Source organism: Thermobia domestica, chromosome 13, assembly GCF_964235325.1.
Source record: "Thermobia domestica chromosome 13, izTheDome1.hap1.1, whole genome shotgun sequence".
NCBI lineage: Eukaryota > Metazoa > Arthropoda > Insecta > Zygentoma > Lepismatidae > Thermobia > Thermobia domestica.
This window is the reverse complement of record NC_137466.1, coordinates 181,195,934-181,221,556: the sequence shown is the minus strand read 5'-3', so window position 1 is coordinate 181,221,556 and position 25,623 is coordinate 181,195,934. Positions and strand designations below refer to the sequence as shown.

The window sequence follows — 25,623 nt, the reverse complement described above, 5'->3', positions numbered from 1 at the left end:
CTTAAGTTGGCTAGATCTTCCCAATTCAATAGGATAAAACGCAGAGATTTCAAAGCTCACCATAATAAATTAAGATTATTTTTACACTAAGTAATTAAAGGACCAAAGGTGTGTTAAGAAGCGTTGACTAGGATAAACACCTGAAAATGTTTTGATTTTCTCTAAGGACTATTTGTATTAGACGGAATGATTTACGGAACGCCCTGCTACATCCGCTTCGAAAGCAAATTAATATATTTGTAAGGAGTTTGGTTTATAAATGAAAACTCCTTTATATATTTACCATGTCTGTCTATGTGTCCATCCGTCCGAGAAACAAATTGTCTGTATTCGTCTGACAGACAAAAATGTTTGTCTCCATGTGCTCGTTCGTTCGAGAGACAAAAATGCCTGTCTATGTGCCCATCTGTCCGAGAGTCAGAAATGTCTATAACAAAATGTTTATATGCGTTAGTTCAAGAGGCAAAATATCTCAAGAACTATTTAATGGATCGCCGTCAATTTTAGCCGGAATGTAGAGGGTCAAAGATCGAATCGGGTTCCTTGATGGAAAATATTAAAACGGAAAGTTTAAGAAATCAGTTTTAACATTGGTCACTTTAAAACAACGTATTATCAGCTACGTCAGTGAAAGAGTATGTGCAAAAGTAATTATAAATTTAATCGAGAGAGCGAAGTTCTGAAGACCAAGTCGTTGGGGACATACGCCGATGCTACCTTGGATTCTTAAACCGGAATATATATCTGTTGTAATAATATATATATATATATATATATATATATATATATATATATATATATATATATATATATATATATATATATATATATATATATATATATATATATATAAGTACTATTTTGTAAATGTAGTGTATCTTATTAACTAACTAACTAACTAACTCTATGGTCTATGGAACCCGGAGGTTCAGTGCCGCGTTCACAAAAGCTCTCCACTGACTTCTATTCTTAGCTAATTGGATCCAGTTTCTACTTTGTATTCCTATCTCTGCGAGATCCATCTTAATATTATCCTCCCATCTGCGCCTAGGTCTTCCTAATGGTCGTTTTCCTATGGGTCTACCAGTCAAGACTTTAAAAGCGTTTCTACTTTCTTCCATTCTAGCTACATGACCTGCCCACCTAAGCCTCCTAGACTTGACGACCCTAACAATGTTGGGTAAACCGTATAAACTATGTAGTTCATCGTTATGAAGCTTCCGCCATTCCCCATTCTCGTTCCTCTTGGGTCCGAATATTCTTCTCAGGATCCTGTTCTCAAATACTTTCAGTCTATGTTCTTCCCTCAGAGTAAGCGACCATGTTTCGCAACCATACAGAACAACAGGCATGATTATCGTTTTATATATTTTAAGCTTCAAATTCCTCGACAGAATTCGCGACGACAAGAGATTTTGAACCGAATAGTAACACGAATTCCCTGCTTTTAGTCGACATTTAATTTCTTCGTGAATATGATTTTCGTAGTGTATCTTATTAATCATATTAAATCCGTCGCTCTTATTGTGACATCTTTTATAAAATAATCGGCTAACTGGGGACTTCAGACCCCTGCACTTGCTCGACGTACGGCCTTGCCGCCCTCTCATATCTCTAATCTTAGGGGATTTCGAGATATAACAATCTTATTTTAACAATTGCACCTCACCCATTTTCTTCTCTTCTGAGAGAAACATCAAGAAACTTCTAATTATTTTAAATTAAAAGCCTAACTACGAATTTCCGTGCTTCTGACCTTAATTGATTGTGATTTATGACCATCTTATTTTAACAATTGCAAACCCATTTTCGTTCTTCTCTTTCAGCGGAAATATCAAGAAACGCTGAAACAAATCTTTAATTATTTTAAATGAAAAGTCCAAATGCCAAATTTCATGTCTGTATGTGTAACGGATTTCGAGATATGGCCATTCAATTATAACAATTGTAAGCCTCTTTTTCTTCCCCTATCTAGAGCAAATAATAAGAAAATGTGAAACGTGTCTAATTATTGTAAATGAGAAGTACAAACAAGAATTTCATGTCTAACCGTAATTAACTCTGAGATACGAACATATTATATTTCCAATTCCCATCCCTTTTACCTTTTATTCATTTTTCTTCCCTTCTTGGTAGAAAACTTGTGTCAAATTATTTCAAATGAGAAGTCCACGTATCAAAAATTTATGTTTAACCTGTTGAGATTCCGAGATATGGTGGTTTAAAAATAATTAATAATTACCATTCTTCTCCCTCCTTCCCCGTCAAATTTCCAAAACTTCCTTCCTTAGTGGGACCTTACACCACAGACCTTATGCGCTGTCCAAATTTTAATTTTGTAGCTTAAGTGGTTTGGCCTGCGCGTTAATGAAACAGTCAAGACTTCTTTTATGTATGGAGATTATTTGTATAATCTATGTCTGAGATTCTCAACTGTAATAATTGACACGCAGTACACTTTTAGATTATTTTTCTATCGTTTGTATACTTAAGACAACTACAAGGACAGACCTCACCAAAAGGGCCGAGTGTTTTTTTTTTTTTTTTTTCCAAGGTGCGTGAAAACAAACTTTCATGGAGAACTAGAAAGGAGTAGAAGATTGGTTGAAAATCAGTGTTGTTAGCCATTAATGTATGCATGAGTGAAGTAATTGTGGCTTTATTCTACAGATATTCGGATATGCCTGATACATTTTTCCTTGACAAAGTAAGTGACGACTAACCGTAACACAGTATCAAGTTCTAAGAAAAAAGAATTGGGTAGAATCATTACGTCTATGAATTAAACCCATTCTTCTTTTTCTTTTTTTTCAGATGGTTGTGGAAAGAGAATAACCTGGATGGTTGATCAGATGAGGTGGAGCTTTGGTTATCCGAGTTAACCTGAGCTTTCGTTAGCCGAAGGTTGTTAATCATGAGTAAGTACACATAACAATCATTTCTTTTGCTTTCAGCCTGTGTTAGTATTTTTTCTTGTTTTACTATCCTATTTAGTATTCTTGTAATACCAAAATTTGAGTATTTAAATAACAGAAAAGCTAATCAGAACAAAGCGTTTACAAATCCTCGTTTATTGATTGATATTCATTGTGTGGGCATTGATACTATTGTCTGTAGGTGAAAAAATGTAATTCTGGAATCTACTTGGAAAGCTTCTTTATGTATCTGTGGTGTGAGCTTTCTGATTCAATCCAAGACCATGTAAGTTTCTGGTGGACATCATTATGACTGGGGTTTTTCGAGTTTCATCTAATTCTACCTGTTCTCCCATACATCATTCACTTTCATTAATTCTGTGACCTTTAACTTTTGGGCATAACAGGTCAATATATGAACTGAAATATTTAATTTAATTTCAAAAACACATATTCAGGGTGGAAAGTATATACTGCACTAGGATTCCGAAGAAAAAATGTCAAAACATTAATGGAGGAGATTACATCTGCTACGGTTCAGGGTCTTCACTACAGCGAAATTAAACTACCGCTAATTTCAGTTTTTTCTGTAATATCTTCAAAACAAATAAAAATCTTCGAACAGCAGAAACGTAGTGAACTAGACAATACGATTTTGCATGTGATACCTTTACCACAATTCACCGATCTGATTTCGGTGTGCCGCTATTTACAGAACCCGCAAAAAATGCTACATCTATCTACAGTTGCAAATCGAAAGCAGATAGATGAGTTGTGATAACGGTATCACATGCAAAATCGTTTTGTCTAGTTCGCTACGTTTCTGCTTTTCGAATATTTTTATTTGTTTTGAAGATATTACAGAAAAAACTCTAAAATTAGTGGTAGTTTAATTTCGCTGTAGTGAAGACCCTTAATGACAGGTTGATTATTACCAGTACCTTTCAGAATCCCCCTGAAGAAACGAATAGATTAACTTCTTTTTCTCACAAATTTCCTTCCGAGTTTTTCTGCCGTAGAAGGGATCACCCTTGACACCCGGTCCCGGATGATATACGAATTCAATAGAGCACCACCAAACATTGCTCAAAATATCTGGGGCCATAGAGCAATGATATAGTATAATCAGTGTCTAGGGCGATATACCTCTTAACCGTAACTTGGGATGGATTAAATACTTGTACTGCATCAGGTAAATGTGGAGTTCATCAAACGGATAACGCTACCTTTTTTACGAAGGCGAAAGGCGATTTAGTTGCCCTATGTCGATGTGCATAGTATAGTCTTCTCAGCTCTGTCTTTAGTATGATGGTGGCTACTTCTATGATGTATTGTGTGTGCTCTGCCATGGGTCATATATACAGTGTAAGTACACTGTTCATTTCAGTTACAGCAGAGGTCTCAAGAATATTGTTTCATCCACTATTTTTTTTTCTTTTTCCCGGAAGCTAAGAGTTTCCGGTAAGACTCTTACACTGCTTTATTCATGGTAGTCACATGCTTTTACTCTTTGTATTGACCTTGTCTGGGTACACCATATATGTTCTGTTTTGTATGTTATTTAATGAAATCTCTTGGGACGAAAGGAGTGTTTTTTTCCTAACTTACAAAAATACATTTGGTTACAGATGACGTCAATATGCTTTTTAAAAAAGAACTTCAGATCCCGCAAGTAGATTTGAATTTCCTGCCCTCCACTGGAGGAAAAATATTGTTAATCTAAAAAGCACACACAGAATGGGAATTATTTCTAGTATCATTGCAAGAAGTCTCAACCTGCTGTAACAGTGAATAGGTTTCTTCAGGATCGGTGGCTTGGTCGTGTAATCCAGCTCTCATGTAGGCGGCATATTGTGATGGGGAACGCCCAATACTGTGAGGATTGAGCTTGCATGATCGTTGTTAACTGCGTTGGATTCAAACTCGTGTCGTATGTAGGAGCCTATATCAACAGTAGGGCCCGTCCTTCATAACTTCGTATTGCATAAGGACGTAAAACAGAAAAACTCAATTCAATTCAGTAAATAGGTTATCTATCTTCTTAATATGTGTGATCAGTATTTTAGTGTAATAAGTGTAATAGTATTTTCGAATGATATCTATAAATAAAATGTAACTGCTGAAGGTAATTAGATCTTGGCCTGGGTGAAGAACCAAGTCAATTTTGGAAACGAAATGTACAGGAATGCAATTTTAATTCTTTATGAACTTCTCTCTCTCTCTCTTTCTATACTATGACAACTTTGCGGGTATACCCGTATATCTGAACCTGTGGAAATTTTTTTGAATATATCCATAGATCTCTTGTAGTGGATACAAGTTTTCATCACCGTCCATTCTGACATGAAATATTTCTGTACGTTCAAGTAAATATCTATTTTCGAAACTAGGTCACGTAGTTGTTCTGTACCTCTTTTAAAGCAGTTACGACGCCAAAAAGGGCGAGGGTGAAGTAATATAAAAATGGTGCTCTTAAATGGAAAAGAGCCCAGAGTGGAAACATGTAGTGAAAATATCTAGCATTTCCAATACAGGGGGGATATGATTATTCATCGAAGCCAGTATGATTGGTGTCTTTAGAGCTCGATCTTTTAAAAGTTTGTTTGATTTCCTAGTTCTTTGGTATTTTTTTAAAGTAATACTTGGCTAATTTGATAAGTCTCCGCGTGTTTCTATTTCATTTGATTCTAATGCAGCAACGTCTATTACGCCCCACTTACCCCCACCAATAGTGAAATTACTGTCATAAACAGTTCGATTTTTGTGTTACTATTAACGGGTTCTTCCCAAACGATGACCGGGACTTGAATCTTGCGCAGTTAGCTTGTATACAGACCATCATGCAGGATCAGCCCTCTCTGTGGAGGCCTTTTTCTACTTCTGTATCTTACCTCCAAGAGAACGGGTTGCAGGAGTACACCAACGGTCGCTGCTACTCTTGTAAAAAAGAGATTCAATTCAATTCAGTGTAATTTCTTGCTTACGCACTGTTTCGGAAGCTGAATACAAGGGAACAAGCCATAGCAGTCGAATTGACCAAGAAATTTTATGTCTAATAAACAGATCATGAACATAAGGAACATGTTTGGAGTCGTCATGCAAATTTACGTAAGATGTAAACTGACATATAATAATAATAATAATAATAATAATAATAATAATAATAATAATAATAATAATAATAATAATAATAATAATAATAATAAACGAACTGAAGTTAACTGTTTATACCTCTGAACATAAGTATTAATTAATATTGGCTGTTAATTGGAGTGAGTAGCCGAAGTGACTGCTTTGAAATAAATAAATAAAAAAAAAAGTTCATGACCGATGGGACCTATTGTAATTCGTAATCTGCTTTAAATTGTAGCTTGTATCTTCACATTGCGCCAAAGAAGAAAATGTTTCTTGAAGTTTAGCGTTCCTTTTCAGCACTGAGACTATGTGAGACGTGGCCCTATAGTTTAAAGTGTAAATTGAACCAGCCTAATGCGTTCAAATGTCATACTCTTTCACCAGGAATCGAACTCAGGACCATGTGCACCAAAGACTACTAGGCCAGTCATATGTTGTTTCATTATTTTATTTATGTACTACTTCTCGTATTATTGGTTGAGTAATTGATCTGATTTGTAATTCTGTAAAATATATCCTAAAACGTCAGCAATTTTAAGCTATAATTAGCAACCAATATCAGGATAATTAGTATTTTTTCTTGAAAAATGCATTATCTGAAATATATGTCATCTTATTTTCGTGTTCTAAATATCTATTTAATTTTTACGTGCATATTTTGGTAGTTTTTTTTCTTTTTTGCTTCATACAATTAATCGTATTCAAATAGGGGATCAATGTCTTAAAAAATACTTATCATTTTATCACTTTGGCCACTGCAGTGCTCATTTTTCTCTCTAATCCTCAAAATTGCGTTTAATCAATCATCATCCACACATGACAGTTATGGCAGATTAATGATGAAATTTGTGCCTATCATTGTAGGCGAAATAAGTATATTTGTTTTGCCTAGTCCTCACTTCGTATAAAATTGTGGACATTAAAAAATCGCGGATATCAGGAGAAATTATAATTTTCTCGAATTTACATTTTTCGTTATTTTCTCAAAATTCAACTTGGCTTTTCAGACAATTAGGAACTACCAGTTCTTAATCATATTGATCCCCCTCCCCTCTCCGGTTTTATGGGACAGTCATTTTTAATTGACCGTTTACAGCCAGGCAACAATGATCTGGTATTGCATATATAAGAGAGACTCAATGCAGAACATTAGCAATTCGCTCTGTTAATTGTTTTAGTGTTTACAGATTATTCTTATTGGAAATAAAAACTGGGCTTTATTAAAAACAAACAAACAAACAAACAAGTAAAACTTTCAGTTTAGTTGATAAAAGGTTCAACTTTTCTCAAAATTAAAAAAAAAAAAAAAAATGGAACTGGGGATCGAATATGAACATTACTAATACAGATATCAATTTCTCAATTCACATCCTAAGAAATTTTCTTTTGTACTTTTCCTGTACAGTTTTATTTCCGCGATTTTTTTTATTCGCCATTTTTTAAATTATTGTTCGAGATAATGTCTGATAAGGCCAAGTGGATAATTGGCGAAATTGGTACACGTTAATAATTTTACAGTAGACGTATTGTCTTGTTCAGCGAGTAGTTTCAATCGCATTTTTGCTATAACGAGGAAAAATTTACAGAACAGTAGTAAGACCTGCCTAATTATACGGAGCGGAATGCTGGACGATGAAGAAGAGAGAGGAACAGAAGTTGCAGGTTGCGGAGATGAAGATGCTGCGGTGGATGTGTGGAATGACGCGGAAGGACAAATTAAGAATGAAATTATCCAGGGAACAGTGAATGTGAAACCAGTAGTAGAAAAACTACAAGAAAGTAGACTGTGATGGTTTGGGCATGTAAGAAGATGACTTTGGAATACGTAACTCACAAAGTGGATGTTTTACAACTGAATGGGAAACGATCCCGAGCCCGACAAAATAAGCAGTGGGGAGATTGTGATAGGAACAGTATGATGCTTAACAGATATGACACAAGATAGAAACAGGTGCAGGACGGCGATCCGAAAGGCCGACCCCAGTTAACGGAAGGGGGGAGACTTATAAGATGATAATGCAAAATAAGGATCCTTTATTTTGCTTACATTTGTGGACACAAATCTTATCATTTAAATGTAATATCATAAGTGTATGACATGATTGGGCAGTCGAAATGAGGATTGTGGCCCCGCGTAGCGTAGTCGCTAACACACTCGTCTTCGGTGCGAGCGGTCCTGGGTTCAATTCCCGGTGGGGGCTCTCAGTCAAAAAAGTGTAAAGTGCTTTTTCAGGCCAACCGTCTTGAATGAGGCTTTCCTGTTTTTTTTTCTCATTTACACCAGGCAAATGCGGGGATGGTGCCTAACTTATAGGTCCCCAGCCGCTTCCCCTTCCCCGGATTGTGTGCTCGCCGAGGGACGTTATCTCTCAAACGTGACGGGCTAAATGGCCTTAGATGCCGAAAGCCCAGAAATGTAAATCCTAAATCCTACCGAAATGAGGATTAGGTAAAACAATATGACATGCTTCCAAGTGACCTAAATTGTTCTTTTGCACCTTCCGTATAAGTAAAATTGCTTTTTCTCTCCCTTGCAGTTGAAATTGTTTTTGTGCTTTTCCCCGTATTGCCGAAATTATTTTCTTCCCGGTGTAAGCACCAGTTGTTGCCTGATCTTAATTCGGAACTTGAATAAAAAGAATAGGCAGCTATCATCTCCGGGTCTTAAAATTTAGAATCTGGATAGAGAGAAAGTCCATTGCCGGATATTTATCCTCTGCAGTGTACGGAAGTGCACATATACCACAATGTAGCGTGTTGCATACAGGCAAGGCGTTTGTAGAAACTGGGAGAAACATACATATAGTTTTACATACACTTTCACCCCCGCACCCCCCACCCCCCAGCTGAAAATGATAAAAACTGCTTCGTACGCGTTCAGATCTGGTGAAGATGTAGTAATGTACAAAATCGGTGGTTCTAGTGACTTCTTTTTATGTGGGAATTGAATGACAAACTCACAGAGACATACATTATTATTATTATTTAAAAATATCCTAAATTGTTTCGTGTTTCTGAAGTACCATATTTTAACAAAGAAGTCGTGAACTTCAAAATCCTCTCCCATCTTATACTTTTTCGTAATCGCAATCGCAATGCTTTGATTTCATTCCGTCACTTATGTCACCTCCATTTTTCGACATGAAAAGAAACGCGAAAGTTCCTCTGTTCACAGACGCTAAGTTTAGATAAAACAGTGCCCAGTTATTATACTTGACGGTCCTTGGAGAAGTTTAACATGTAATGCATGTACGGATTTTTTTTTTTTTTTTTGTCTCATTCCTTTTAAAATGAGAAAAGCTAGTAGCGTGTTCCCTAAGGGCATCATTGCCAAGCTCATGTATAGGAAAAAATAATATTCGTTCATTTCCTTTCTCACTCCCACGCGAATGAGTTTTGTGAAGAACAGCAGCTAAAGGAGATTCGAAAGAAAGGAAGGAAAAAAGAACATTGCGAGAAAAGATAGAAGGAAAACGAAAGCAGGTGAGGGATTGTCCTTCCCCCCGCTTCGTCAATCTTTATCTATTTCTTTTGCCTGCCTTCTCGGAGCTCAGTCCCCCTGTTGCTTCTCTGTTAGCCAGAAGCGATGAGATAGGCGAAGGGAGGAAAAGGGTGCGGAGAGCGTTTGGTGGAGCATTGCGTCTCCGTGTCTGCTGTAGGAACAGTTAGTAAAGCAAGTAAGCAGTGTTGCCAATTGCCAAGTGGAAAACAACTCTAAAACAGCATGTATAGCCGGAGGTGTAAGAACATGCTGACCTAGTTAAAAGTGGAGTATGAGCTTATTGAGTTGAATCCATGAAAAATAGAAAGGAGCATTACCTACAGCATAAGTCATTACGACTCATTCTAGTTAAATTTTTGGAATCGGCATCCCAAAAATTAAAAACAACAAAGAAGTAAACAGGGAGAAATTTTAGATATGCTATTTTCAATGGAGAAAATATTAATCATGTTATGACGTCATAGATATCATGACATTTGTCAGTTGAAAGTAACATGTCAATCACCTTTATGTTCCGAAGTATTTCAAGTTCTAGGACGTATGCTTTTTTAAATTTTAGCTCTTGGAACTGGTGGAGAACGGAAGCTATACTCTTGAGTGTTGATCTGACATGATGGTCGATACCCTCGTCAGTTGCACCGGATTGAAGTCTCGGTTGGGAGATGGTTGGATTTGAGTTGAATGACCCATTTCAGCGTCAAGACTATACAGGGTGTTAATGAACTATACCGACAAACTGTAATAGGTGATTCCTCACATCAAAATAAGAGAAAAAGTTTCATATGGACCTATGGCGAAAAGTGTATAGTTTCAGAGCTAGGGCTGACCAGAATCGCGAAAAAACTAAATTTCAACACGCTGAATTTCTAATTCCAGAAACTGTAGATATTGATTCTTATCAGCATAAATGAATCCACGTATACACAATCCAAAAGTACATATTTCATCAATTTTCAATAGATGTACAGGTTATTCGCTACAGGGTGTAATTCTCAGATATGCTCTCAATAGAATTTTCAGATATACCCTGATTTCAAGGAGGATCCAAAGTAGACAGGAGGTAAACCTTGACAACAATGGACATCCAATGCTTCGAAGGGAAGTTGGAAGTGTTAGGAAACGGCAGCTCCATGTATTTTGTATTCGGAATAACGTGTGATGCGATGTATTTCGTCATGGTATGTTTCACGTTTTTTACACTTGTAAGAGTGAAAGAAAACATCGCAGCACGTGTTTTCCCGAGTCATTATTAAATACTTCCGACATTGCGCCAAATGATTCCATGTTCACTGATATCAAGGCTTATCCTTTGCCTACTTTGAACCGGTCATAAGATCAAAGCATATCTCAAAATTCGGTTGATGGCATGTCTGGAAATTTCACCCTAAGGGGAATACTCTGTACACCAATTGAACATTAATGAAATATGCATTTTTAGATTGCGTATACGTGACTTTCTTTTCGCTGAAAACGACTACCATCCACAGTCTCTCGAATTCGAAATAGGGTCTCTTGAAATTTGGCCTTTTTCATGATTTTAGATAGCCCTAGTACTAAAACTATGCACGTTTTCCCATAGGTTCATATTAACTTTTTCTCTTATTTTGATGTAAGGAATCATCTCTTAAGAGTTTGTCGGTGTAGTTCATTAACACCTTGTATATATGAGACGCAAATCTACAGTTTAAGAGGCCCTATCACGGCGAAACTAAAATACCGCTAATTTTACAGTAATTATGTGATACCTTCAAATAGATAAAATATAATCGAAATGTGGAACAAGAGCGCCTTAAACAATATTATTTTGTATGAGATATCGTTATCACGACTCACTTATCTATTTTCGATTTCCAGCCATTTAGAAAATCGACATTTATTTTCGCGTTTATAAAATGGCTCCAAACGGAAAGTTACTAGGTGACTCATGATAATTGTACCTCATGCAAAATAATATTGTCTAGTGCGCTCTTGTTCCACATTTTGATTGTTTTGTATCTATTTGAAGATATGACATAATTACTGTAAAATTAGCGGTATTTTAATTTCGCAGTGGTTAGACCTCAGATGGAATCCGAAGCACCGTAATGCGTTCAAATTTTAAAGCAAGTCCCGATTGTAGTTTGCAATCTACGCTTATAGCAGGTCCCGTCATTCATAGCCTCGGTGTTGCATAAGGACGCAAAACACAGAAGCTGAATTTAGTTCTAAACCCTAGATATGACTGTTATTAACTGTAGTCGTGTATGTTTGAAGTGAAATTTATGAAGTAAAGATAAAGTAGAGAAGGGTAGAGAATGTAAGTAACTTCAGTTGTAGCTTCAATAATTATATCTTTGCAGTAATGTGATTGCTAATATACAGTGAATAGAGAAACTAATCAAATCCTCTTTATATAAGGGTCTTTATTGCACTTTCTCACTTTTCGTATTAACTTAGTACAACAGACAATAGGAGAATTCTGAATAATGGGCCATTTAATAGTTACTAAAACGTAGGATAGCATCGATGGCTTGCGGGTTAGGCGAATGAAACGAAAGCTGTGACAGGACCTTGCCATATAGTGAAGGGTGTGGCTAAGCAGTCCCAATATAACACAAACAGGTGAACCGTGAATGTGTACAAAGACGTGGCAGCAGCGCAGCTCTCTCATTTGCTAACAGCGTTTAAAGGGAACTCGGAGCGCCATAAACACGTCACTTAGCATAAATATTAAGTGAACTAGTTGTTGCTTTCAATATCACTCATGTAGTGCAGTAATTTGATTGCCCGTCAACTCATCGGAATAATCAATAGATGTATCTCAAAATTTTGAAATTCTGAGTTACCACCAGTGCCTTATGTGATTTTACGAGATCTACCGATCGCTCCGCCTTCTCATCAACTCGATATGTCAGGAATGAAGCCTCTGTTGACTATGGTTCTTGCAGCGATGGGCAGGTCTCGTTAAATCAAATAAAATACCGGTGTTAACGTCAACACGAAAATTTAGAAATATGTCTGTTAATTATTTCACCGTCAAATTATGGCGTCACAATATGCGCATCCAACTGGCCTGTAAGAAAGACCGTTAATAGTTTATTTAATAGTATTTTATAGTCAATATCTGGGTCAGTTTCAAAGTTCGTGATATTTTTTATTGTCTCTAAGTTGTTCACTGAAATTCAGAAAAGCGATGGGGAGCATACTGAAGCATTTACTAAGATAAGTAGTATGAACAAAGCAAATAGGAGTGACTGTCATTGTTAGGAATATGTGTATCCCGTTAAGAGAACACAAGCAACATTAGATGCAGTCGGATACCCGGGGCAGAGCGTTCACCTCTGGTGCATGGAGTCCCGGGTTCGATCCCAGCTTGCGCCAAGTGAACTTTGTGCTTGACAAACACCGTGTGCATGGGTTTCCTCGGGGTTCTCCCGTTTCCTCCCACTTCATTCCACCATTCCATTCGTTTCTCATCATTGTCTCCTTTAGCCTAGGCGGCATAGCGTGGGACATAAAACTCAAAGATTTCATTTTTTCATTTTCATTTGATTTGTTCACTTTAATGAGAATATCGATTTTGTGTGTGTCTCATCTTTGGATTTTTTTTTTTTTATTGTTAAATGCTGCAACCCCTTGAACCAACTACAATGCTTCTTACAACCTACTGCTACATATTTTTATATATGATTTTCTTTTCTTTATCGTATGCATAACAGTCTATGGCCTAATCTTGCATACACCAGATTGAACCCTTAAAGTCCACAACGTGATATTGCAGAATACTCGATGTGGTCCAACTATAATTCAACTATTATCATAAACAGCGGCGAAAATCTGTCTTCTACATTGGAGAGGGGGGGCACGTAAGACCTTTTTATTTGTTGTTGTTGTTAAGCGATGCTCAAAATATTTGTAAAGTTGAAAAACAATCCTGTGGAGGATCAGGGAGCATAGTTGTTTTCAACATTGGGAGGCGGGCAGATTTGAGGCTTATTCTGGGGGGGGGGGCATCAATTTCATCTCAGTTTCCTTTGTGGTAATCGGACACAAATCATCACATTTTTTCTCAAAAAAGCACATTTCAAATCGGATTATTGGGTGGGACTCTCCTCCCGGATCCAAGATTAGAGGGGACATGTCCCCTCATCCCCCCGGAATTTGCGCCAGTGATCATAAATCTTGGAAACTTTCAGTCAACAGTAAGTGATGGGTGAATTGTTTTGACTTTTAGTCTAGAACAAAAAGTGAACAAAAAAAATATAAAAATAAAAATATAGAAGGGGGACTGTGGCTCAGTGGTAGAGCGCTCACCTATGGTGGTAGGCGTCGTTAGTTCGATCTCAGACCAATTGAGTTTGTAGTGAGATCATGACAGGGCATGTCCGTGGGACATAAGACTAGAAATTTCATTTCATTTTCAGAAATGCGGAGAAGGTTTTGTCCAATATAAGTACCTTTTTAGAAACTTGAAAAATACATAAAATGACATTGTAATTCAATGAAACTTAGTTTTAGGGGTGAGTTTTGACTCTCAATGTACGGTTTTCTTACGACTAAAATTCCTATCCATTTCAAAGAAAGAAGAATAAAAGGGTCCATATAAATCGACTGAGAAAGCAAGGTGCTACAGTAATTCAACAAGCTTAAGCTTTGAAGGAAACACGAAATCTTCATTAAAAGCAGTTTTTAAAAAAGTTACTTGAAGCGTAGTTTGAGACTTGGAAGTAGACTTTACCCTTTTGCGTTGAGAAACTCCTAAGAAAGTGCTTGCTTCATGAAAATAATAAATTTTGGGAAGGATGCAGTTAAACACTTTATTTATTTTTTTCTTCAAAATTTGGTGAACCTATTGCTTCTTGAACTCGAAACGATAGGGATAAATCTTAACGTTCAAACAAAACACACATTATGATTCATGACGTAGAGTAATAAATAGTAAAGACTTTGTTTATACAAACTAGAAAATTTCTACGAAATTCATTAAATCGTGGAACATTTATATATATATATATATATATATATATATATATATATATATATATATATATATATATATATATATATATATATAGTTCAGTGGTGAATTCATCGATCTTGATAATTTTCAAGATTGTAAAGTCCCAAAGGAAAATATATACAATATTGTACCAAAATCAAATAATTTTACTACTTAAATAATTTAACTAAAGGTTTGTGACAATCTCATAATTTCTAAGAGACATGTATACTTAACTTCACACCATAACCAATAGGGATAAATCTTAAAATCTCAAACAAAACACACTTTTGTCTCACAAAAATGAGAATTTTTCTGAAATGTAGCATGGAATACAGTTTTAAATGATATATAAAATTTCTGCTCACTCTCGACTGAGTTGAACCTTTATCATATACTTGGTTAGCCTCAAAGAAAATTTATGCCATGTTGGTTCAAAATCTGATCACTTTTACGGAGGTTGCCGTGCAAGACGGTTGCTATTTTCTTATTATTTGATTTGTACGAGGAAACTCTCAAGTCGGGGTGAATATGTTTTCTTTCCCCTTATCCAAGATGGATTTCAATCCCAAGCAGTGGATGATCGAGAACACTCGAAGGAAGCATACATCCGTCAAATTACATCAAAATCTAATATATTTTTACCAAAATGGGTCTGAAAAATTGTTTTTACATTATTTAACAGTGCAAATTTGCAATATTGGATGGATTTTGCCGCTCAACCGCAAACAATAGGCGTATTTTCCAAGATTGAACAAAGACATGACAAAATATATTAAAATCTGATAAAGTATACGAAAGTAATCGTAGGATGGACAGTTTTACAGACACACAAATGCCGATGGAATTCGCTTACCTTAACTTCAATTATTATCAATTTTAGATTGCATGTAGAGTTGCACACAGGGCCGCCTCTACCATATGTGCAACACGTGCATTTGCACGGAACGGAAAGTTTCGATGGCGGCAAAATCTGTCGTAACTATGTTATTTAAAATAATATTTCTTGTTGAAAACAGACTCCATGATTATGGTAGTTAAATTTACTAAGCTGATCTTCTATTCGAATACTACATTCATAAATCATGTTTAGGTCGCATTAGTTTAAGGTCACATGGGCAGTGCTAAAGCAAATGGTGAAACAAATTCCAGCACGAATTACTTGAGAGCTCCTTCGCGGCGAAACGGTTAGCGTACGCGCCTATGGTGCGAGAGACTCGGGTTCGATTCCCGGTGGGAGCTCAAGTGTTCCATGTTAATCAGTAGATCCACATCTCATATAGCTTCACTACTGAACGGAACGTTAAACTCAGGATCAACTCAAATGAATTGCTTGATTGCTGTCAAATACAAGAACTCAGTTCTCGAACAGTAGCGGACACCTGTTCCGATTAATTAGTTATCACAGTTTTGATTTGAAAACTAGTCTTGTTTTTGTCACAAACAAGTTCGTTATCATTGAAGTTGGAAACAAGTTTTTAATTTTTTTTTAAACAGATATAGAAGGAAAATCAAGAAATCAAGATAAAAGAGCTAGTTTCACTGGAATTGCAAACTGTTATATTGAGATTGAAGCTCGATATTGAATTCTATAAGAAGGAATACTATCTTAAATCTGCAGGTGCTTTCAGTAACATAATAGATCATTATTTAAAGGAAAAAAAAAAAAAAAAACAGCCACAATGAGATTGTATTTGTAGTGTTTAGGTTTTCTGAGGGCGAGTACACTTTCCATTCCCTTCGTTGTTCACGATAGGGTTAGCATGTTTTTGGGTCACGACTTTTAAGATTTGTTGTTTCTGGAGAAAGGGGGCGGCAAAGATGCCAGTGCACAGGGCGGCAAATTGCCTAGGGCCGGCCGTGGTTGCTTATAAGACTAGAAATTTCTCGTTCGTCTCAAAAATGAGATAAGAGTCGAGACGAGAAGTGTCTTGAACCTCGAGGCGAGATTAGAAATTTCACGAGTCTTGTGAGCAACACTAGCTCTCTCAAATTTTAGATTTCAAACACGATTCTTAGTGTTACATGGTTCATAGTATTAAAGTGGTAATAGTAAATCGATAAAGTTATTGTACGAATATAATGAAAAGCATGTATCAGTGCTTAAAGATACGCAAGTCAGTATACAATATACTCCAATAATAAAGTAGTTTGAATGTTGTTATATCACCTCCTTTGTGGGCCTCTTGTGACGCAGAAGGATTCTGATGACTTCTAGAAGAAAATTTAAAAAAAAATCAAAGGATAAATTTACTACACGAGAAGAGAAAATTTTCTAGACGAAGCAAGAATAGTTTTCGGAGAGTTGAGACGAGAATGAATTTGTCGAGAAACGAAGTAAGAAACCTTTATTCTTCCTCTCGTGGATAACATTAATTGAAGTAGGTGATCAGTAGCGTGTAAGGTGGATTTGGATATGAGGGAGTTCGATTTTTGAATACAAGGAAAAGATTAACCTAAGTCTTGACTTTGCGAAAAAAATAATTTAAGTGTGACTATATAGGGGAAGAGGGAAATCGAGAACGCTACCGAATTCGAATCTGTGACAACAACTTTTTCAAGCCAGAAAGAAGGTTTTACATGTTCAGGTATTTGCAATTTAATTTTATCAGTTGCCAACGCCTTAGCCGCATTAGAATCACGAGTTCGGCGAAGTTAAACAGTGCTGGTGTTCGCATTGCAGTGTCCACCCAGCATCTTGAGGACAATTAAAAAAACAAACAAACAAAAAAAGGAATTGAAATCTTTGAGCTTAACATCTCATGGTTATGTCCTTCAGGCTAAAGGAGACGGATAGTTAAGACAAGTGTATAATTATGGAAGAATTGGTGGATTGAGAATGTAGAAGGTAACGGGAGTAGCTCGAAAAAACTCACGGACACGATGTTGTCCACCAAAAACTTGGGCGGGGATCGAACCACGGACCCCACGCACCAAAGGTAAACATTCTACTACTGAGCCACCGTGTCCCCTTTGAGGACAGTTGAGAAGAACTACTTAAAAGAAAGAAACTCTCATATAGAAAGCCACCATTAATGGCTGACACCACACATCACTCCAAATATATGAATGCTGCTAGCCAGCTGATAAGCCCTGCCTCCCAAATATTGTTGAATCAGAAATGTAGTTTTTAATTTGATCTGTTATCAAGAGGATAACACATACTTCAGTTATTATATGATAAAGCGAGAAAATGCACAACACACTATATAATTACCATTATTGTACCGCCAAATATGTTTCAGCTTAGATAGTCAGGAAACTCGAATGCTAATGAACATTGCAGTTTTTTAAAACTGAATATTTGTAAATGTGTATACTGATATTCCATACAATACTTGTAAAATATGATAGAGAAGGCATGTTCCCCATTAGTTGAGTAGCTAATGCGTGCATTTTTTGAAGAGAAATACCGAGTTTGATTTCTAGTAGGAGTCTTTTTGGTTCGAATCCAGCAATTTGGTCCAAATTAGGAAGCAGATTATGAAATGGAATCTTCAACATACGAATGTTACCCGGATTGGAAACTAATGCTAAGACAAACACACAAATGAAAAATCTCTTATCATATAATTTCAGTCGTGTTCCATGTATTAATGTTCTTAGTCCAAAATTCCTTCTCTATAATTTTCGTTCAGATAGGATTATTTGTTGTTGTGTTCAATGATATTGCGTGACCTAGTTGCGAGGAATTACTATCCTAATGTATGTTACGACAAAACCAAATCAATAATTTCCTCAATGAAGTTGTTTGTAGTGTTAAAACGTATATGAAAGGAGGTTCCGGCTGAAATGAGGACGATATTTCTTTTATCAGTTTGTCAAAAGTGTAAAGATTTTAGTCTGCGTTACGCAGTCAACGTGTCAATTGTTAAGTCCGAGGAAGTATGGACATTTGTAAACGAAATAAATTTGTTAGGCAATGAGATGTACAGTATATCGGAAACCATTCGAAATTACATTTGTTCTTTTTCTCTTCCTTTTAGCATGTGTAGTTTAGTATGTGAAAAAAAAGGGGGGAAATGGTGTTTTTTATAACTGGTAGTCAACACTGTGAAGCTTGCAGGTCGAGAGGGTCTCTTTCTCGCCTGTATACCTCCATATCCCGTGTCCGTTCCGAGCTGAGCGTGCTGAACCGCGCCGTACCGAGTGAAGCTGCTTCATGTTATCACCACGTTTAGCTCAGTGACCTTGTTGGCAGAGCAGCCTCAGAAGGAACTTGTGGTTGAGAGCCTCCATTTTGCTTTGTTGTTTCCTGTTTCAGTTTCTCATTTTCGTTGTAAAAGCATTTTGTAAGTCGATAGCCACTTGGCCATCCGTTGGAGGTAAGTAAAAGGTGAGGGGAATGGTAACCAAGTAGACATTTTGTTTCTTACATGTGTTTCTACAGTTTATTACGGGGGAGAAAAATTGTTTCCAGTTGTCGTCAATTGCTTTGCGGGTTGCATAAGATTTCGTTTTTAAGGGGATTAGGAGAAACTCAGCCAGTTGTAACGAGAAAAGTGATTTCCATCGAGTAAACTGGCACAGAAGCGTAATGCAAGCGAAGTATTTGGAGGAGCATTTAGAGAAGTAAATTAATTCTGAACTAATAGAAGTACGGAAAGAATAGCAGCAGATAGGAGCATAAGTTAACCACTTCTCTCGGGCATTTCAACGTTATTTGTCTGGAACACTATTCCCGTGTAGAAAAAAACACTATGCAACAAGTGAGCAAGACAGAAAAGATTCTCGGGGCTTAGTGCTGTTTACCAGCTGCGTGGAGTCGGACTTTGCTTTCAGACGCGTAATAGGTTGCAGCCCATCAGTATATGCGTCATTATAGATAGTTTTTCTCCCTTCCTTTTCCAAAGCGGGAATGCCACTTAATAATATCAATCGGTATAGGTTGATAACATTAATTAATACTATACTGAAATCTATCAATTTTTCAGTCAGCTCTTCAATTGTAACTGCAAAGCAATGTTGAATACTGGGAAAATATTGCAGAGATTAGGATAAATTCAATCTCCATTCGTGTTTCAGCAGCATAGGACTTAACCAGGATTCAACTAATCAGAAACTCAGTAAACACACTGAAATTTTGTATGTTAAAAATATTTTCAAAATCGATGAATATTTCGAAAATATTTATATATTTTGTTAATTCTAGGGCACTTTGTTGTTACTAAAAGACGAATTTAGAAAATAATACTAATCGGACTTAATATTTATCAATATCTGGAAAAAAAGAGAAAAGAACATTGTATTAGGAAAATCAGAATATTATTGTCTATAGAACTTCCGTACTACGTTTGATTAATGTATTTTTTAAAAATTGAAGTGCAACCGGCAACTTGGAGAAGGTAGTTTTTAGTATTAGACGATGTTTTTTTTTTTTTTTTCGAAAAAGGAATTGCATGATCAAAGCTACCATGTTTGTTTCAACATAATAAGATGTTATCATTAATAAAGGAAGAGGATGGAATCGAACCCGAGACGACTAGTAACTAACTGCAGAACTCAAGGTCTGCAAAGTAAGAATGAATGGCGTTATTAATATGTGGGCGGAAACTGAAGTGACCTTGGAAGGCTCTATTTCCATTCCCCTGTGGTGCTCTCACTGTTACCTCGAAGGGAGCATGGTCTGGTATCGAGCGCAGAACCGTTCTCATTACACAAATATTATGGGATTCCAAAAAACTTTTGTTTGCAAAGTGTTCAGGGGCGTAGTTGCGGTACAAGAAGAGGAGGATAAATATGTGTGAGTGAGTTCATGTATTTTTTTCCCTGGAGTTTATGAAATTTATTAGTCGGCTTGTGAACTTGCACACCACTTTTTTTTTTTTTTTTTAATATTATTATTTACTTTCAATAACAAACTTCATAACAGTTTAGGAAAAATGTAATTGAATGCTTACAAAATAATAGTAAATGTTCTATTTTTTCAAGAATTCTCATATAATGCAGGCAAGAGCATTGCATGCCTCCCCCACGAAGATATCAAAAGGTGCCCCCCTCTTCCTGCGTTCATCAAGACAAGTAAAATTTACGCAGGAATAGAAGACATGTTTTGACCTTGAATGTTTCATTGAGTCAGTCACTACTTGCTCCTATTATAGAAACATTCCATATTATTATTATTATTATTATTATTATTATTATTATTATTATTATTATTATTATTATTATTATTATTATTATTATTATTATTATTATTATTATATTGTGATGATGCCCGGCTTGATTTTATTCTCATTGTTACCAAGCAAGAAAATAAACTTCAGTTCACTTTCAGATAGAGATGAGAGGCCCAAATAAAACCAGCTTTTAAAAATAAATTAAAACAAAGCTTATTCCAGTGGTATTTTTGTCTGGAAAATTTTCGACTTTCTAAAATGTTTCAATTTTAGTAGAGAGAGAACAGTACGTTCCACTTCGGTTTCCCCTCATAACACAAAAAAATCGTTTAGTCACTGCATTCTGAAGAGAAAATCGTGAAAAACGTATATAATAATAATAATAATAATAATAATAATAATAATAATAATAATAATAAAGAAACAAATTGTAATTTTCCTATATATCCAGATCGTTATTAAGCACGATGTTGATAAACGTGGTTCCGGGTTCGATTCAGGCCCATAGCGAGATCCTGAAACTTCCAGTTGTTTTAGTTCAGCGGTTCTCAACCTTATGTATCTGTTCACCTCCCTACGCTCTCTGCTTCCTACCCATGGCAAAGACAAAATGTCGCTGAAGCTAAATTGTAAATGGTCATCACAAGTAATGCTTCATGATTCCGGTTTATTCTTTCAGTAGCTTGCACTCCCGTGATCACTCTTCACGCCCCCCCCCCCCCGCGTTGGAAACGAATAGTTTAGATGATTCTGATTAAAAAAAAAAAAAACAACCAAAGATACAAGTTGAATGCGAATTATTCCTTCTCCCAAATTCTTCGGTGCCCCTAACAGGCCTTGTTCGATTTCTTAGCATTGTGAGGTGGTTTATGGAGTTACTTGCATTTCACAAAATGTCTAGGAAACTAGTTATAATGGCGTTGAGAGCCGATTCGTTGATTATATATCACGCAACCATATTGTTTTTGATATTAGCTTCACCATTCTTTGTGGTTGTTCTTAAAGAATATAGTAACTAGGAACATGGTGACGATTTTTAAAGTCTTAATGATATTTTTCTACTAAATGAACTAATAGTAGGCCTACTTGTTTTCAAGATCTTTCATATTATGCATGTATATCAAGGCTTCACGATTTTGAGGTCATAAGTTGCATCCACGGGTTCGTGGGTTACGGGAAAGACCAAGAATTATTAATCTATTAACATTTAGTAAATACTAGACGCGAGCTTGCTTTCTCAATTTTCGATAATATGTAAGGTATACGATTAAAAAAAGTTCTACTCGTTTTAAAAGTTAAAAAATAATAGTTTCAGCGAATGATTTTTTTTTTTTTTTTTTTTTTTTTTTTTTGTCAGGTACAGTTTATGCTTTTACCGTGTAAAGAAAACCGTACAAGTAGTTTTACTATAATTTTAAGAATTTATGACCATTTTATGAAGCCATACACATTTCTTGTGTATGCGTCTTTCCAATTCCTGGGTGTCAATTTAGCGCTGCATTTCAGCTCTTAATTCCTGTTTTCCTGGTAACTTCGTGAACCACAAGAAAGAGCGAACTGGTCACTTGAACCACAGGGGAAGTGAATCGGTCATCCTACCCTGCTCTGCTGGATTAGTAGCCTCCACTTAGCTACGCAAGGGTTAGTGGCTAGAACAGGCTTTCTGGCATAATATTCAGATTGATATGGGCATTACTATGGAATTAAGTCAATTTAATACCGGTGTAATTAAAAAAAAAAAAAAGTTTCATTAGTTCATATGGGGAAGTACTTTCCTTGAAGCAGAGGGACTTGTTTTTTCATACATGATTACTGAAATTTCCCTGTGCTTTGTATGAAATGTTCAGTTTGTTATACCTTGTATAAATGTGATATTTCTAAATCTTGCTTATTTCGTTTAGGTACTAGGTTTATGAACAAACTGAAAGGGGAAAAATTGTGAAATATAGTGAAATTTTTTATATTATGGATGTAGGTCCAAAAATAGACCAGTCTCTGTCCTTATTACTATGTTAAAACCGGAAGTGGTTGAAATTCACTACAACTTCCGTTTTCAGTATTGATTCTTATTAAACTGGAATAGATAACGAGAAACTATTCTCTGATATTAATTTAGTGGCCCAAGAATATTTTTAATAGCGGCTCTTATTCTCCTCTTATAGCCGGAAATCGCAGAATTCTAATTTTCAATTTCAGTATTGATCGTCATGGAGGAAGTATAGTTAAGAGAAAGCGAGAAACATTTCTTTTTAAAATTGCTTGAGCGGTCCAGGAACAGATTTCATCTCTGTTCATATCTCTGTACTGAAACCGGAAGTGGTAGAAATTAACTTCAACGTCCGGTTTCGGAAAAGCAGGATGTTGTAGAAATATCTCTCCTCTGGCTGTAATGTGATGTTTTCTTAGATCCAAGGTGGTAAGGATAACGATAAGTTATTTTTTGATATATTTAATAAAGTTCCATCCCCTCTCTTATCCGTCTGTTGAAACTCAAACTCAATCACTTCTGTTTATAATTTTTAACCGTAATGATTTTCACCGTAGTTTCGCAGTGTGAAACGAAACTAGTCTGTTTTAACCCTTTAACTGGCGCAGTTTTCTGGGAAAGTGTTCTCTCAGGTGAATGCCTTGACATAGTACTACCTCATAACCAGTTAAAAGGTTAAATAGTAATTGACAGTTTTATGTTTTTATTTATTTATTTATTTATTTATTGTACGCTTGATATTTTATATTACCGTAGTAGTCGATTCTTGTGTCGTTATTCTGGTTAGTGTAGTCAATCGTGATCGAGACATATCTGACTTGATGTCCCATTAAGACATCAATCTTGTAACTGATGCTGACACGTGGCAGTTGTTTGCTACAGCGTGGCGGAAGATAATCGAACTTTGTTCGTGACACTTATTTTTAATCTTGTAGAAGAAATTAGCGGAGTCAAAACATTAAAATAATGTATGGGAAAATTTCCAGCACAGATTAATGGACTAGTTATCAGATTTTGTCCCGATATCTTGAAATTTAAAGTTGATTATATTGATCTGTGATGCTTCTACTACCAACAACATAAATTTCAGATTCTTCATCATACATACACTAGAGAGAAAGTAGGAGTCCAGCGGTACGGTTTACCATCTTTGTGTGGATCTTGAGGAAGCTTATGATTTTTTAAAGTGAAATGCAGTGTAATATTTTAGAAGAATTTGAAATGCCTGATAAAAGTATGTACATGCTGGCACTTGAACAAGTCGTAAGATGGGAATAGGAAGAAAGTGGTGTGATACTTTCGGAATTTACTATAACGGTTCCAGGAAGGAAACTCCGTATCTTAGGACTTGTTTTTTTTAATCCGCGTCAAAAATCGATTCCCAATTTTTTTTACTAACATCTCACTGTACCTAGTGCTCAAGGACCTCAAAAGTGACTTTATCTTATTATAAAGACTTAGGATAAAAATAGATTATGTTGTATACAATCTAGGCTTACATAGTTCTCCTACACGGCACTATATATAAATAGATAGATAAGCGCGATACATCCATGGGGCTGCGTGACACACCTTTTGGGAACCACTGCTTAAAGTATGTGATTAAATATTTCAAAATATCTAAGAGGAGTGCCACAGAGGATTGCCATTTGAATGGATTGAACTGCATATTTGCTTGGGGATATAATGTAGGCTCAATCAGGAGAGTGTAGAGTAAGTGCAAAAAAGGCATGAATATTGCTGTTTTCTTCTCCAAGGTTCGTAAATAAATAGTGAATGTTAATAACTCAAAATACGTGGCGACAGGCTGAAAATACGTGGCGATATCTCTCTCCTATCGTCTCGTATGCATTCCCGAGGTCCCTCGTGGCTAAGCGGTTAGCGTTCCCGCCTTTGGCGTGGAAGAACCGGGTTCGATTCTTGCAGAAGTTCATGTGGTTTGGATATTGTGTTAAGCTGTAGGTGCTCGTTGCTGGAAGGGACAGGAAACTGAAAATCAAATCAAATCTAATCGAGGACACTCCGACTTAGACGTAGCAGCAACAAAAACGAGATCGGTTTAAATAGATCTAGCTGGAAATTCATATTACTACTACATGGAATTTTTTTTTTCGTTGCGATTAATAAAGAAGAAATTAAAATCCGTAAAAACATAATTTTACGCACCATCCACCGTATATATACCTGAAGGAGATCATTTTTCAAAATATCTCTAGATTGATTGAGTTTATGTGATAAGTATAGAATTGCATTTTATATAGAAAAGAATGTTTGATAGATGCGTAATTCAGGGTCTAAATATAGTATATACTATAGTAAATATAGTGTATACAGGATAACTTCCAGTCGAGCTATATATAATTTTTGAAGACCACAACTAATCATAAATTCAATCAAACTTCGTACTAAACGACGTGACAAACATCTTGGCATTTGAAGGCAGCGCTCCAAGTTCAATGCTGTTAGCAAATGAGATGGCAGCGGTATTGCCACGTTTATTTTGCACACATCCACGTCTATCCCCTATCACCTCATCGCGCTGTAGTTTGTCTGCTTACCCATAGCCCACACCGCTTTACCACTTTGACAACGTCACGCCAGAGCTTGCGTTTTATTCGTTTAACTGAAATGCCAAGATGTTTGTCACGGGCTTTAGTACTATCATTTACCTAGTATATCATACCCATATCGTAAACTTACCACTTAACCATTTGTTTGCTCGTTCTTCGGACGGAAAGAATAATGTTTGCGTGAAATATATAACAACACAAGCAACGCTTTCCCCATTACCCCTATTCATTCACGGGCCTGCAACCTGTAACAAAGGAAAAAAGAATTGGGTTCCTTATCTCACAGGCAATATACTTCACTGTACGTACACAGTGTCTAGTTTAGATTTTGACTCCCTAATCCCTTTTCGAGTCATAAATCGAAGAAAAAATGACATCATACGTGGTTAGATCTGGTGAACATTTATCTGTGTACAA

At 36.1% G+C, this 25,623-nt stretch overlaps 1 protein-coding gene across 5 annotated transcripts in view; it reads left to right on the top strand.

The window, feature by feature from the left end:
• Nucleotides 1-25,623, top strand: part of LOC145668831 (uncharacterized) — a 273,421-nt gene that overhangs the window by 91,647 nt on the left and 156,151 nt on the right. For 4 of the 5 annotated variants that reach the window (XM_081737015.1, XM_081737011.1, XM_081737016.1 and 1 more), the window contains exon 2: nt 2,815-2,918. The gene's annotated coding sequence lies outside the window, so the exon portion shown is untranslated. Of the gene's footprint in view, nt 1-2,814; nt 2,919-18,705; nt 18,856-25,623 lie in introns of those variants that run through there. The other variant, XM_081737013.1, reaches the window with a different exon arrangement.